Here is a 13,883-nt window from a genome sequence, read left to right as displayed (position 1 = left end):
TTTAGCACGTGGCCAAGATGTAAACAATCCCCAGTGCCTGTAAATTCTGCCCAGCAGAGATGTCTTCACACATCTGTAAGTTCCTCTTGTTTGTCACTACGTGGGCTCCGTTTTGTATTATGTATTTATTTCATGTTCCCTTGAGTTCTGAGGCACTAGGAGACAGTAGCTTCCTTAGCCTTGAATCTCCATGGTAAATAATGATTAAATATTTGAATGGTTATTGGAGAAGCGAATGTCACTTCTTATAGCATAGTGGCCTCATTCTCTGGCACTCTACTGATGGCAATCTGACAAGATCATTGACTTGCTTGCTCTTGCTTATGAACACAAAGAGCTGTCTAAACAGTTTCCTTCACTGTTTCCCTTGCTTTGGCCTCAGGTGATGATCCACTTCTAAGACATTCTAGCTCTATCCTACCATGTCGATTAATCATGGCTGTCGATTTGATTGAACCTGGACTCAACTAACAGATATGCCTCTGAGTGGATCTGTGCAAGGATTTCCCAGAGAGGTTAACCGAAGGGGAAGTCTGTCCCCTAGAGTGGGCCATATCTGGCGGCCCAGGTATACGAAGATTGGAGAGGGAAAAAAAAACAAAAAACAAAACAAAACAAAAAAACAAAAAACCAACGTCTTGGTTTTAGTTTTTGTGCCTTTGTCTATTGCTTGTGAATGTATCCATCTTGCTGCCTCCACTGCAGCCATCCTTTGCTGACACCGAAAGCCAGCTGGACTGCAGTTTTCCAGCGACCCTCCATGCCTTCAGCGCTGGCCTCATGCACTACTGAACAGTTACCGGGATTCTCAGCCTCTCCAGAGTGCAGAAAGAAATTGTTGGGCTACCTGGCACGTGTTGAGTAAGTTGATCTAATAAATCCAGTGGCTGTCCTAGAACTGGCCTGTGGAAGATTTCTGCACTATCAGAAATAAAGGTAACCTTTGCCTTCCAGATGGGATCTGAGGTCCAGAGAGGTCACTGGCTTGTCCTCATTCACTCAGTGGCTCTGGCGCAGTTGGTTGCTCCCCTGTGTGTTGAATTCTAACTCCCTGTTTTGTATCCTTCTTCAATGTCAGACTGATTGTATGGGGCATTTTATAATTAGACTATGAATATTGAAAGTAGACTTGAGAATATTTCATGGTGTTAGACCCCAAAATCTAGGGTCTCAAGTGGGCGCCCCAAGAACCCAGACTCCGGTCCAGTTGATGCAACAGCAAGAGGTGTTTATTAATGCGGCTGTGCAGTTGGGCCAACTCAGCTCCAAAGAACAAGAGTCGCACCTATTGCAATCACATGGGTACTTTTAAAGGAAAAACCCACAAAAGCCATAAGATTACAATTCCCATACAATTTTGTTTCACAAGATCATGGTCTGATCAGAGTGGGTACAGTCATGTCCTCATGTACATTCTTCCCGAAACCTCAAGGGGGGTATCAGGGCAGGAGTGGAGTTTACACAAAGGTCACAGTGGTCCTTCTTGGAACAGGTGCAACTATCCCAGTCACAGTTGAGCACATCTCTTAACAGAAATCTTTTTATATTGTTACATTGTTGCAGGGGTAATTGAGTAATGGCTGAGTCAGGTTGCCCTTGGAACCAGTTTTCTTTTTATTTCCTTATTCTCCTGGGGCTTAGGGGCAGGGTGTAAGCTTGAAGGTTAGGGTCTTTCAATGGTGGACTTAAAGTAGGTTTATTAGAGGTTTCATTCTTCCTTGTCCTTCATTTCTTCTAAAACTCCTTCTTTCTTATAAAAGATTCCCCAGTAAATCAGCCTGTATGTTTTAGATGTGCCTTAGTATTAGTTTGTGTCCTGGCTAGTTTTATGTCAACTTGGCACAAGCTAGAGTCAGCAGAGAGGAGGGAGTCTAAATCGAGAAAATGCCTTCGTAAGATCAGGCTGTAGGGCATGTTCTTAATTAGTGACTGATGGGGGAAGGTTCAGCCCATTATGGTGGTACCATCCTTGGGCTGGTGGGCTTGGGTTCTATAAGAAAGCAGGCTGAGCAAGCCATGGTGAGCAAGCCAGTAGGTAGTACTTCTCTATGGCCTCGGCATCAGCTCCTGCCTCCAGGTTCCTGCCCTGCTCATGCTCTTACCCTCACTGCTTTTGATGATGAACTGTTACATGGGATGGTGAGTGAAATAAACCCTTTTTTCCCCATGCTGCTTTGGTCATGGTGTTTCAACGTAGCAATGGTAACTCTAAGACAAATTGGTACCAGGACAATGGGGTATTGCTGTGGAAGTCCTAACCATGTTTGGGGGAGGATTGTAGAAGGACTTTGGAACTTTGGGCTAGAAAAGTCATTGAGTATTGAGAGCGGTGCAGATGATGGAGATCTGGCTTGTGAAGTTTCAGAGGGAAGTAATGATTCTACTGGGCCATTTGTGTGAAAAATCTGTGGTGTCTGGTCAGCTGGAGCTGGAGAATGGATGTGATTAATAAGAGAGCAGAACCGGCTGGGCGGTGGTGGCGCACGCCTTTAATCCCAGCACTCGGGAGGCAGAGCCAGACGGATCTCTGTGAGTTCAAGGCCAGCCTAGGCTACCAAGTGAGTTCCAGGAAAGGTGCAAAGCTACACAGAGAAACCCTGTCTCGAAAAAAAAAAAAAAAAAATAGAAAAGAGAGCAGAACCGCTGAAGTAAGACCTTTGCTTTTGCTGGTCTGTGGGGACTGAAGAAGCAGCTGTGATTAAACAGAGACCAGTGCCATTGAGGTGAAGTCCTCTGAGAAGTGTTTTCTCAGGGTCAGCACACAGAAGCTGTGTTGCAGAAGCAGCCAAGGTTGTACCTCCAATTGGCAGCCAAACTTGGTATTGTAGGAGTCATCCAGGTGGTCCTGGTTTTGAAGGCATGAAGGGATTGTGGAGAGAAGCTGAGGGTTGGCATTCTGTGTGGCAGGGCTAGACTTTTCTGACGAAAGTCCAGGAGAGGTCACTGGTGAAAGTGCAACCCAGTTGCTGCCGAAGACTCCAGCATTTTGGAGATGTTAGTACCATGAGATGACTCCCAAGAACAGCAGTGGTGGTGGATGTAGCCAGTCTGAGCCTGGAAGATAAGCTGTGTGTGCTGCAGAGGGTGGATCCAGAGACGTGACCCAAGCCCTTTGGAGGAGCCCAGAAATTTGTGAATGCATCCCAGATATTGGACATGGAGTTATTTATATTGGAGTTTGGTTTTGCTTTGCTTTGGTTGTGACTGTATCCTGGTTCTTCCCTCTTGACATAAGAAGATATTTATTTTTGATTTTGCAGGAACCCACAGTTGAGAGACTTTGAATTTTAAAAGAGACAGGATAGTATAAAGAGACAATTTTTTTTTCCCGAGACAGGGTGTCTCTTTGTAGCTTTGGAGCCTGTTTTGGAACTCACTCTGTAGACCAGGCTGTCCTCAAACTCACAGAGATCCTCTTGCTCCTGCCTCCAGAGTGCTGGGATCAAAGATGTGTGCCACTACTGCCTAGTGAGACTGAATTTTTAAGTGTTTGAATTTTTAAAGGCTGTGGGACTTGTTAAGACTGTAAAATGTTTTATAGTGTGTTATCTTTATGAATGTGTGATCTTGGGGATGAACAAGAAAGGAAAGGTTATGGTTTAACAGTGATGTGTTTGTGTTAAAGCTGACAAGAGGTTAGTGTGCTGGCTGGCTTTATAGCATCTTAACATGAGCCAGAATAATCGCTTCTCCATGGCCTCTGCATCAGCTCCTGCCTCCAGGTTCCTGTCCCTCTTGGAGTTCCTATTCTGATGATGAACAGTTATGTGTAAGCTAAATAACCCTTTTCCTCCTCAAGTTCTGTCAGTTATGGTGTTTCATCACTCACAACGATAGTAGTAACCCTAACTTGGACAGTTTGCAAAATATGTATCTAGTTTAATGCTACAGTGTATGTTTCATCCAGGATAAAGGCAAGAAAATAGAAGCAAGTAAGGAGTCAGTAGCCACCAAGTTATTTTTCACTCAAGTAAAGTTCAGGGTAGATATGGCTGTCACTAGAGTGACAGCAGGATGCTTCTTACTGTGGCCATTGAGGTTGGCACTGGGCTCTGCCATGTTCAAAACACAGCTTGCAACCATTGGGATGTGTCTGTCTAAGGAGGTGGAAGAGAGGAAAAATAAACAAATACAAAAAGCGAAACATTACCGCAGCATGCAGATCTGTTCAACAGTGATAGCAAGAAGTAGAGTGACTAGTTTGACCTAATTTTCCTTCAATTATACTACATTAGTATAGAAAAATCCCACACCCAGGGAAACCCCAAGTCTTGGACAATCTAGAATAGCAGGTCATGTCCACAGTTGTGGCATACCTCACATCTCCAGATGCTCCATTGGCTAGTGATCACATGCTCACATTAGAGTATAAGAGATGCTGTGAAATATGGTCGATGGTCCACATGTTGTCATACAAATTGTATCAGTAGATTGTTATGTGCTGTTTGCATCTGTTGAGAGCTGCCTGGGCACGACTCAGGCCCCCTCATCTCAGCCTCAAGCGTGTTTATCTCAAGTGTCTTCTGAGACCCTTTACGTGCGCCTATCTTGCCCATCTTAAGATGTATTATTCTACTGTGGAGATAAACACAGAAATACAGTCAGGGTCAGGTTCACAAGAGGCCCACAAATACCCAGTTATCTAGGAGAATGAATGTATTCAGCACAGACAGCATCCTCAAGATGTTCTTTTCTCAATGTTGTTTGACTTCCCCTACTTTCCCATCCCCAGCTTCATTTCCCTTGCCTAGTTTAGCTCCCTCTCTTACCCAGGTTACTATGATAGATCCATGGCTTATGTTCTGCCTCCTATCTTACTCTCTTATCAGACCTGATATTTCAGCCAGTAACCTGTGGTAGAGATCTGGCGTATTTTACTGTACCTGCTTAAATCCCTGAGCATATTCCTGCATCACATTTGGAAAGCCATCCACCAACATGTATGTTCTCTTTCTATTGCATGGAACTACCTTTAGAAAGCAGTAACTGCATTTTGACAAGTGCCTTGTATTATGCAGGGTGCTCTATAGCAATTAACCAATACTGTGCATGTGTGCATGCATGTGTGTGTGTGTGTGTCTGTATGTGTTTGCATGTATGTGTTTAATGAAAGGGGATTTGTTGGCTTGGCTTACACATTAAGGGATAGATCATTCAACATTGGCCATGTGTACATTGGAAAAGGAGAGACCCAGACTCTCAATCTAGAAGATGGGAAATCCCAGCAGTCCCAGTCTGGCCTTGAAAGCCTAGCCCCTTGGAGAGCTTGAAGGACTGAATTCATGGAGAAAGAGGAAAAAGTTCCCAGAAGCTAGAGTTGGACGTGAGCAGGCAGCAGCATAGGACACACACACACACTTGGAAGGGGGCTGGTGGTCACTGCAAGTTGCTCTCCTCTGAGTTCCTGTTTTACCTAGGCTACCAGCCTGCTAGAAGTTGCTGGCAACATGCAAGGCAGGCACAAGCATCACTCCTCTTTGGAAGTCAACCTACCTTTCTCCTGTAACTTAGGCTTCACCAGTCTGAGACATCTCTCAATCCAGTCAAGTTGACAACCAAGACCATTACATCCCCCTTGTTTCTGAGTGTGTGAGCAGCTTTGTGGAAGCAATAACAGCAAAAGCAGTATAGGGCACCCCCGCCCCCATGCCGTGGCTTTTAGGAAATAAGTGTGGTTTTCATGCTGACATCTCGTGTTTTCTTGTTGGAAACAGATAGGTCTCGTGAGATTGGTGGAGCTGTAAGGAGGAAGAAACCCAAACTCATGAGTCTCCTTGTGGAAGAGAGCTGCCCATGGAACAGATCAGTCAGCTTCAAATTATTGTGTGATTTCAGAGTGAGTTTCTCTTGTGTCTGGGTCAATATACAAGTGGTAGCCTAATTGTCCAAGTAGTTAGCCAGCCCATAGCAAGTAGCTTTGTTATCTTTAGGACAGAATTTAAAATCTGTACCAACTGATGAGGTCCTGGTAGCTCTGTTATATTCAAGGCAGATTTTAAATTCTTTATTTTATTCAAGACAGGATTAAAATTTAAATATGGCTGATGAGGTCCTGCAGGGTCCCCAGTCTCACTGCTGTGGTTATGTCCACAGGCTCCAGAGTGGTTCCACAATGACTTCAGATCCTTCCCTCCCTAGAGGGCCAAGTGCTTAACCTCTTCGTGTCTCCATTTCCCCCTTAGTAAAAGGAGATAACCTTTGTCAAGAGTCATGAAGGTCTGAAGTTTCAGTCTACTTGGGAGATGGCTTACCACTTTCACAGGTGCAAGCAGAAGCCAGGAGGCTCCTAGTTCATACGAGAGAACAGCAGACAGCATCAGCTTCGTGCTTACATGGTTTCTTCGAGTCCTCCCACATCTGCAGGGTGACGCAAGCCAGGTATATCCTGCAGACAGTGAGCTTGTTTCACAGCTAGCAAACCCCAAGCTTCGGCTTTCTAACTTCTTTCACATGGACTATGAGCAAATACACATGAACTTTGCTCCAGTGGGAAACACGACTTTTCTAATAGACAGCAAACAAGTCTGCCCTCTGCTCGGAAGAAGGCATTATCTTTGTGAAGGTCTGTAATCCCAATGTCCTTGAAAAAACAAACTAGAAGAAAAACCACCGGTGTCTTTGCTCATGAAATGTGCAGAAATTAGAGACAACTGTGGAGAGATGTCTCCCTACCATATTGCCTATGCCTTTGGATTGCTGTGAGGATGAATCTATCACTCCCTGTGATGATTTAGAGTGGTGCCTGGCATGTAAACCCTCAAGAAATGAACCATTGTCCCTACATAATCTGTCTTAGTTTGGGTTTCTATTGCTGTGATACTACATCATGATCAAAAAGCAAGTTGGGCAGGAAACAGTTTATTTGACTTATTCTTCCATATTGCTGTTCATCATCAAAGTCAGGCCAGGAACTCAAACAGGACAGGAACCTGGAGGCAGGAACTGATGCATGGGAGGTGGGGGTGTTGCTTACTGACTTTCTCCTCATGGCTTGCTCAGCCTGCTTTCTTATAGAATACAGGACCACCAGCCCAGGGACGGCACCATTCACAGTGATCTGGGCCCTCCCTCATTGCTCATTAAGAAAATGCTCTATAGGCTGGCCCACAGCCCAATCTTATGAGGGCATTTTCTCAGTCGAGGTCTTCTCTCAGATGCCCATAGTTTGTGTCATGTTGACATAAATCTAGCCAGCACAACTGAACCCTTGTCAACTTTACACAAACACATTGCTGTTAAGCCACAATCTTTCCTTTGTTGTTAATCCCAAGATCTCACATTAAAAACATAAATAACTTTAAAGGTCCCACAATCTTTGCACATTCAAACAAGCTAAAATTGTAGTCTCTTTAAAATATACAATCTCTCTAAAAATCCAAGATCTCTTTTGAAAGTTCAAAGGCTTTCAGCTGTGGGTTTATATAAAAATTAAAACTAAATTAAATACATTCTCACTTCAAGAGGGAAGAATCAGGGCACAGTCACCATCTGAACTAAGCAAAAACCAGACTGCCAACAGTGTAAATACAGAATGTCCAGTATCTGGGATCTACTCACAGTCTTCTGGGCTCCTCCAAAGGGCTTGGGTCATTTCTCCAGCTCTGCCCTTTGCAGCACACACAGCTTGTCTTCTAGGCTCTGGCTGGCCCCACTCCACTGCTGCTGCTCTTCTCGGTGGTCATCCCTTGGTCCTGGCATCTCCAAGATGCTGGGGTCCTCTACTGCCTCTGGGCTGCACTTTCATCAGTAGCTTTTCACAGGCTCTCTTCATGGTGCCAAGCCTCAGCTTCTCTGCATGACCCCTTCAATCCTGGGTCTTCAACTGCGACCAAGGCTGCACCTTCACCAGTGGCCTCTCCTCCCTTTCACAGTGCCAGGCCTCAGTGCTCCCCGTGACCCCTGTATGCCTTCAAAACCAATATCACCTGCATGACTTGTACACTACTAAGTTTGGCTGTCACTGGTAGATACAACCTTGGTCACCTCTGGAACACAGCCCCTGTGTGCTGACTCTTAGGAAACACTTCCCAGAATTCACCTCAATTATGCTGTTTCTTTTTCATCACCATTATTTCTTAGCTCCAACTAACCAACATCAATCGCCCCAATAATGCAAAGGTTTCACTTGAATTGTGCCAGTCTCCTGTTAATCACACTGATCCTTCTGCCCAGCTGACCAGAAAGACAGAGTCTTAATTCAAAAATAGAAAATGCCCCGATAGAGTCTTTAAACGTCTCTCTGAAACAAGCCAAGACTCCATCTTCTGCTGTGCTCTCAACTTTCTTGCCTTCTAAGCTCCAGCATAACATCCCACCGAACTCTCAACACTCAATGGCTTTTCTATCTCAAAGTTCCAAAGTCCTTCCACAATCTTCCCCTAAAACATGGTCAGATCTATCACAGCAATACCCCACTTTTGGTACCAACTTGTATTAATTAGGGTGTCTATTGTGATGAAACACCATGACCAAAAAGCAAGCTGGGAAGGAAAAGATTTATTGGGCTTACCCTTCCACAGGACTGTTTATTATCGAAGGCTGTCAGGATGGGAACTCAAACAGGCCAGGAACCTGGAGGCAGAAGCTGATGCAGAGGCCATGGAAGAGTGCTGCTTACTGGCTTGGTCCTTATGGCTTGCTTAGCCTGCTTTCTTAGATAGCCCAGGACCACAAGCCCTTAGGGTGGCCCCACCCACAGTGAGTTAAGCCTTTCTCCATCAATCACTAATTAAGAAAATCCTCTACAGACTGGCTGACATCCCGATCTTATGGAGGTATTTTCTCAATATAGTCATCCTCGCAGATGACTATAGTTTGTGTCAAGGTGACATAAATCTAGCCAGCACCTAGTCCAACTCCCACCCCCTTTTTTATGTTAGCCTTGCTAGATGGCTTTCATTTCCTCAAAATTCACATCTTTTGCCTCTGGGTCTCCAAACTGACCAGCATCTGGAATGCTTGGCTCTCCCCCATACTTACCCTTTCCCTGCTTCTCCATGTTTGGTCCCAACCCAAAGACCCAAGTGCCGCTGCTGCGTGGTACCCACAGTTCACCCACTCTACTTCCTTCTTTGACAACACTTAGCACTCCTGAGTGGTGGCATTTGTTAAAGAGCCTTCAACGTCCCTTAAATGTAAGGTCTTGGAGTATAGATAACACATGAAGTGGTAGGTGGTCATGTGGTCATTCAGATTAGCTCAGGGGAAAGGTCAGCTCTAGTGACCTCTGTAGGAGGTGTCTGCAGATCCATTTACTTGACCCCACCTTTAATGGCCTCCACATTTCATGTGCATCTTTTAAAGATTTCAAAGCACAGAAAGACAATCTGCATGTTGCTTGAATCAAGTGAGTTCAGTGGGTTAATCAGCTATGGTCAGTGGATGAAGTTACATAGGATAGGGATAGCTAATGACTAATCCCAATATAGGGACATCAAACTCAGGGTCACCGCCATGGAATGTCTCCTGAGAAGAAGCCCATCTTGCACTTTATTCAGACTTTAGGCTCATCTCCGCCTTTCTTTTCCCACACATCTCTAGAACTATTCTAGCAGTGAGTTGTATCGTATCTTTGAACCCATCCTTCTCTATTGTGATTTGGGACTCTGCAGTCCACATCTACTCCAGTGGGGCAAGCACTGGATGAAGCCCACAGGAAAGGGGGTGGGAAGGAACTTGCTCCATCTTGCAGCTTCCTGTCTTTGTACTGCCTCCATCCGTTCTTTGCTCACCACTTCATTCCAGTAGAAGCATTTGAATCAATTTCCAGTCTTTTCAATGCTCACAGAAACAGTGCTTTTACATGCACTGGGACGCCAGCACCAGTAGCAGACAGGTGATGCCATTTTGGAGGGTGGAGACTCCTAATGCAAGGGTCTTTTCCTTTGAATGCAAAGACAGAACACCTCTATTCTGTGTCCTGTCCTCCAGTGCATGAGCATTGGTTCCCCTGGCCACCTCCCCCAGGGTTCTATGCTTGATTCTCACTTTTCTGCAGCCCTCAGGCCGTAGCTGCTTTCTGACATTCCCATCTCTGTGATGATGTATTGTTCTCTTTTTGCCTTCTCATTTAACTTGGTAAGAACTGTCTCTGTGAATCACTGGTATGGTTTCTGCCCCTTGCTATAGGGGCAGAAATAATGCTAATTTAAGGGACTTTTTCCCCCTGAAATATGAGTCTTACTGTATTATTCTTTTGTTTAAAGTGCTCCAGCAGATACACATGCTCATAGTAGTGTTATTCACAATAGCTCAGGGTAGAGACAACCAAAATGCTCAAGAGTTGAATAAATGGCATGTGGTACAGTAAAGAGAACAGAATTTTTCCAAGTCCCAGTCCTGAGAAAATTCCTCCCAGAGTCCTGGGAAAGATGCTACATCTAGCGTGAGGTTATCTGAGGGAAAGGAATCTACATACACCATGCTTTTTTGGCCATTTACTTTATTCCTCTATGACAAAATTCTATTTTACAGCTTCAGCTCTGTCCTCACATTCAGCGCCTCTCTGTGCCCACTTTTCCTGTCCTCATAGTTTTAGTAAGCTGCCATGCTTTTGGCCTCATCTTCGTCTCTGTCCCTTCATCCTCCATCTCTTCCTAGCTCCTTACTAGGAGCTCTCAGAAAACTTTACAAGAGATCTGCTTTACCCTCTACCAAATCTCTGTCTCCTCTTTTCTCTTTGGCCAGGCAGTTCTGTCTGCCTCTGGGATTCCTTACTGGACCTGGTTATGCAAAAAGTCCTATTGTCCTCAGTCAATCTATCTGCCGTGCCCCTAGGCCTGAAGGAAGGGAGATGGTCTGAGCTTCATTTGCATAAGAAGCAAAGCTATGCATCTAGAAGCCTGCTTGTCTCCTAGGCTCAGCGGGGGAGTTAGTTACCTAGAGGTTCAGCAGGTCTGTGAAGCTGAGCTGTTTGCCAAATCGTCTAGTAATATATGGGCCCACAAGAAACTCATAGCAAGGCACAGCTGAATATTAAGGCTGTATAACACCAAATATTCTGTGATAAATGGCTTCCCATTTGACGGACCCTTGGTTGGTCAAAGTATAGCTTTAATACACAGCTAAATCTCTATAATATATTCTTGCAGCCCGCAAGAGTACAGCAACAATGAAGTACAATTTAGTCCTGTAAAGGAACAAAAATCTAGTACATATTCCAACAGAACTCAGAGAACATGGTACTAACCAAATCAGGCATAAATGGACAAACATCATCTGAGCCCATGTCCATGAGGTCCAGGTATATGACAGTAGCCATATTAATAGACAGGCAGAGGTGATTGGGGGATTACTGTTGAGTGAACAATTATTCTTTGGAATGATGAAAACGTTTTGGCAACTGACTGTGGTTGTACAATAATATGAATGTGGTGAATGTTACAGAATGGTACACCTAAAATGGTAAATGTTGTGATGTGTGACATATTTCACCACAGGAAAGAGAATCACCTCTTGAGGAGGGAGAGACAGCTCAGTGGTTATGAGCACATACTCTTCTTGCAGAGGACCTGAGTTCAGTTCCCAGCATCTACATTGGGCAGCTCACAACTGCCTGTGACTCCAGCTCTGGAAGGATCTGATGCCTCTGGCCTCATGGGCACCTACACTTATGCAAACCCCCCTCCACATATACATATAGACACATGCCCATTGTTTAAAAAAAACCTGGAGTTTAATGTGAATGTTCTCCTTCTCCTCTTTTTTCCTCTCCGCCTTTGTATTTTTAAGACAAGATCCCACTGTGCAGCACAGCCTAAACCTTGAGCTTGTGGTCTTCTGGCTGGAATTATAGGCATGTATGCACCACCATGCCTGGCTAACATGGGTGTTCTTTTTAAATCACGTTCTGATCCATGATGGTCATCCATGTGGCATTTCTCTTTTTATTCCCTTGATGAAATCCAGGTATTTTAGGGTTAAAACCTGCCAGTACTCTACAAATAGGACACATAAGAAGAATGTGAGTGAAATATCTCTGGGACTCTACTCTGTTTTAGAGGAGTCACTCATTCTTACCTGGAGGATTTGGGATCACAGATTGTCCCAACAATCATGATGGATGGAGGGTAGTTGGGGCAAAATTATATACTTAAAGGTCCAGAAAATCCCTCCCCTCCTTAATGATCAGTTCTCTTCCCATTGCACTATTTCAGTGATGGAATCTTCAGGGTTAATGAGGTTGCTTTTACTCTGTTTCCCCGGGGAATGAACACAGTTCAGGTATTTTGCCTAAGAGTAAAACAACGTGAACAAATGTGAAGTTGGCTTGATACTTTCATTTTCTTGGTGAGGCATATGACGATATGGCAGCTCACTATCAGATGGCTCTGAGTAATCTTCCCCAAAGCTCTTTCTAATCTCCATTTCCCCAGCTCACAGAAGACCCATTTCCTCAGTCAAATTCAATATTAGGACAATTGAATTGGCTGTGTAATATTTAGTTAAAATCATCTCCATAGAGTTCACTTATAAACGTTATGGCCTAAATAGTGACAAAGTGAAATACTACTTTTGAAATGACTATTGTAGGTAATATTTCCCTAAAGAACAACATGTATCTGGGGTATTTGAAAAGGAAAATACAATCACAAACTGAGGGTAGGGGGGCAAAGGGGAAAGAGGGAGAGAGAGAAAGAGAGAGAGAGAGAGAGAAGAGAGAGAGAGAGAGAGAGAGAGAGAATTTCTTATTTGACTTCTACGGTGGAAGTTAATCAATAGTTAATAAGTGAGTTCTGAGGATACTACTTCATGGATCTTTCAGTCACAGACACCTAGTGACTCAGGACACACTGAGTGACAGAAATGCCACAAAGGAAGCCTGAAACACCATTGGCCTCACATTCTCAGCCTTTCTCCAGGTTCTCAGCAGGTGGTCGTTAGAATTCCTAGCTGTGCCTCCACCACTGCACATGTGCTGGCAAGATGCATCGTCATCCCAGGGCCTTACACTTTATGAAATCTGTGTGCTGCCTCCCTGATCACATCATCTATAAGCATGCATGGCATAGCTATGTAAGTCCATATGTGCGTGTGTGTGTGTGTGTGTGTGTGTGTGTGTGTGTGTGTGTGTGTGTGTGTGTGAATCTATAAAAGCAGGTTTCACCTTTTCCTTCCCTCTCTTCCTGCACGGTCATTCCATAGGACTATGCACACCCCTTCTGTTCCCTTCCCTTAATAAACTCTTATAGTGGGTTTTGTTGTACCTGGTGGCTTTTCTTGCACTGTAAACAGTGCCATATAATAAATAACATTGCACCACTTAATAAATAACAGTGGTAGCCATTGGTGGATGACTTGTAATTACAGAGAGTCGTGAGTGACTGAGGGGAAAGGGGTAGGCATGTAGCTCACCAGTGGACTGCTCACTTAGCATGTGCAAAGTTTAACACCCAGCATCTCAAAAAAGCAAACAAATGATGACAGAGCGGAAAGAGTTAGCATATTGTCTTCTAACCCTGGGACTCAGCAGTAGGTACTGCGAGCCAGCAGGCAGGTAGGGTTAAGGTAGACTTACCGAGCATCACCTGCACTGCCTTCCTTGGTGGACATGGGTTCTGGCCCTGGAGCCAGACTTCAGATGCCCATTGGCTGGAATGAAGCCCTGGGAAGTTCCATGGCCTATATGTGTTTCCATCTTTCTCTCAGCACAGTAGGGATAAAAAATACCTGCCTTGGATGATTGTCTAGTTCCTTATCGAAGAACAGTGTCTATTTTATCCTAAGCATTTGGTAGTTTTGACTGTTTTTATTTGTATAGACTCTTCTAGAAACTCAGATTTCTGGTGCTGAAGATGAGCATGCACTGTCTCCCAGAAAAAGGAAAAGAGGGGAAGCTGAGATATTTGAGGGAAGGAAGAATATCCTGCCTTGGAATGTGGCTG

The sequence above is a fragment of the Peromyscus leucopus genome, chromosome 8a, assembly GCF_004664715.2.
Source record: "Peromyscus leucopus breed LL Stock chromosome 8a, UCI_PerLeu_2.1, whole genome shotgun sequence".
Lineage (NCBI taxonomy): Eukaryota > Metazoa > Chordata > Mammalia > Rodentia > Cricetidae > Peromyscus > Peromyscus leucopus.
Note: the sequence above shows the minus strand (reverse complement) of the source record.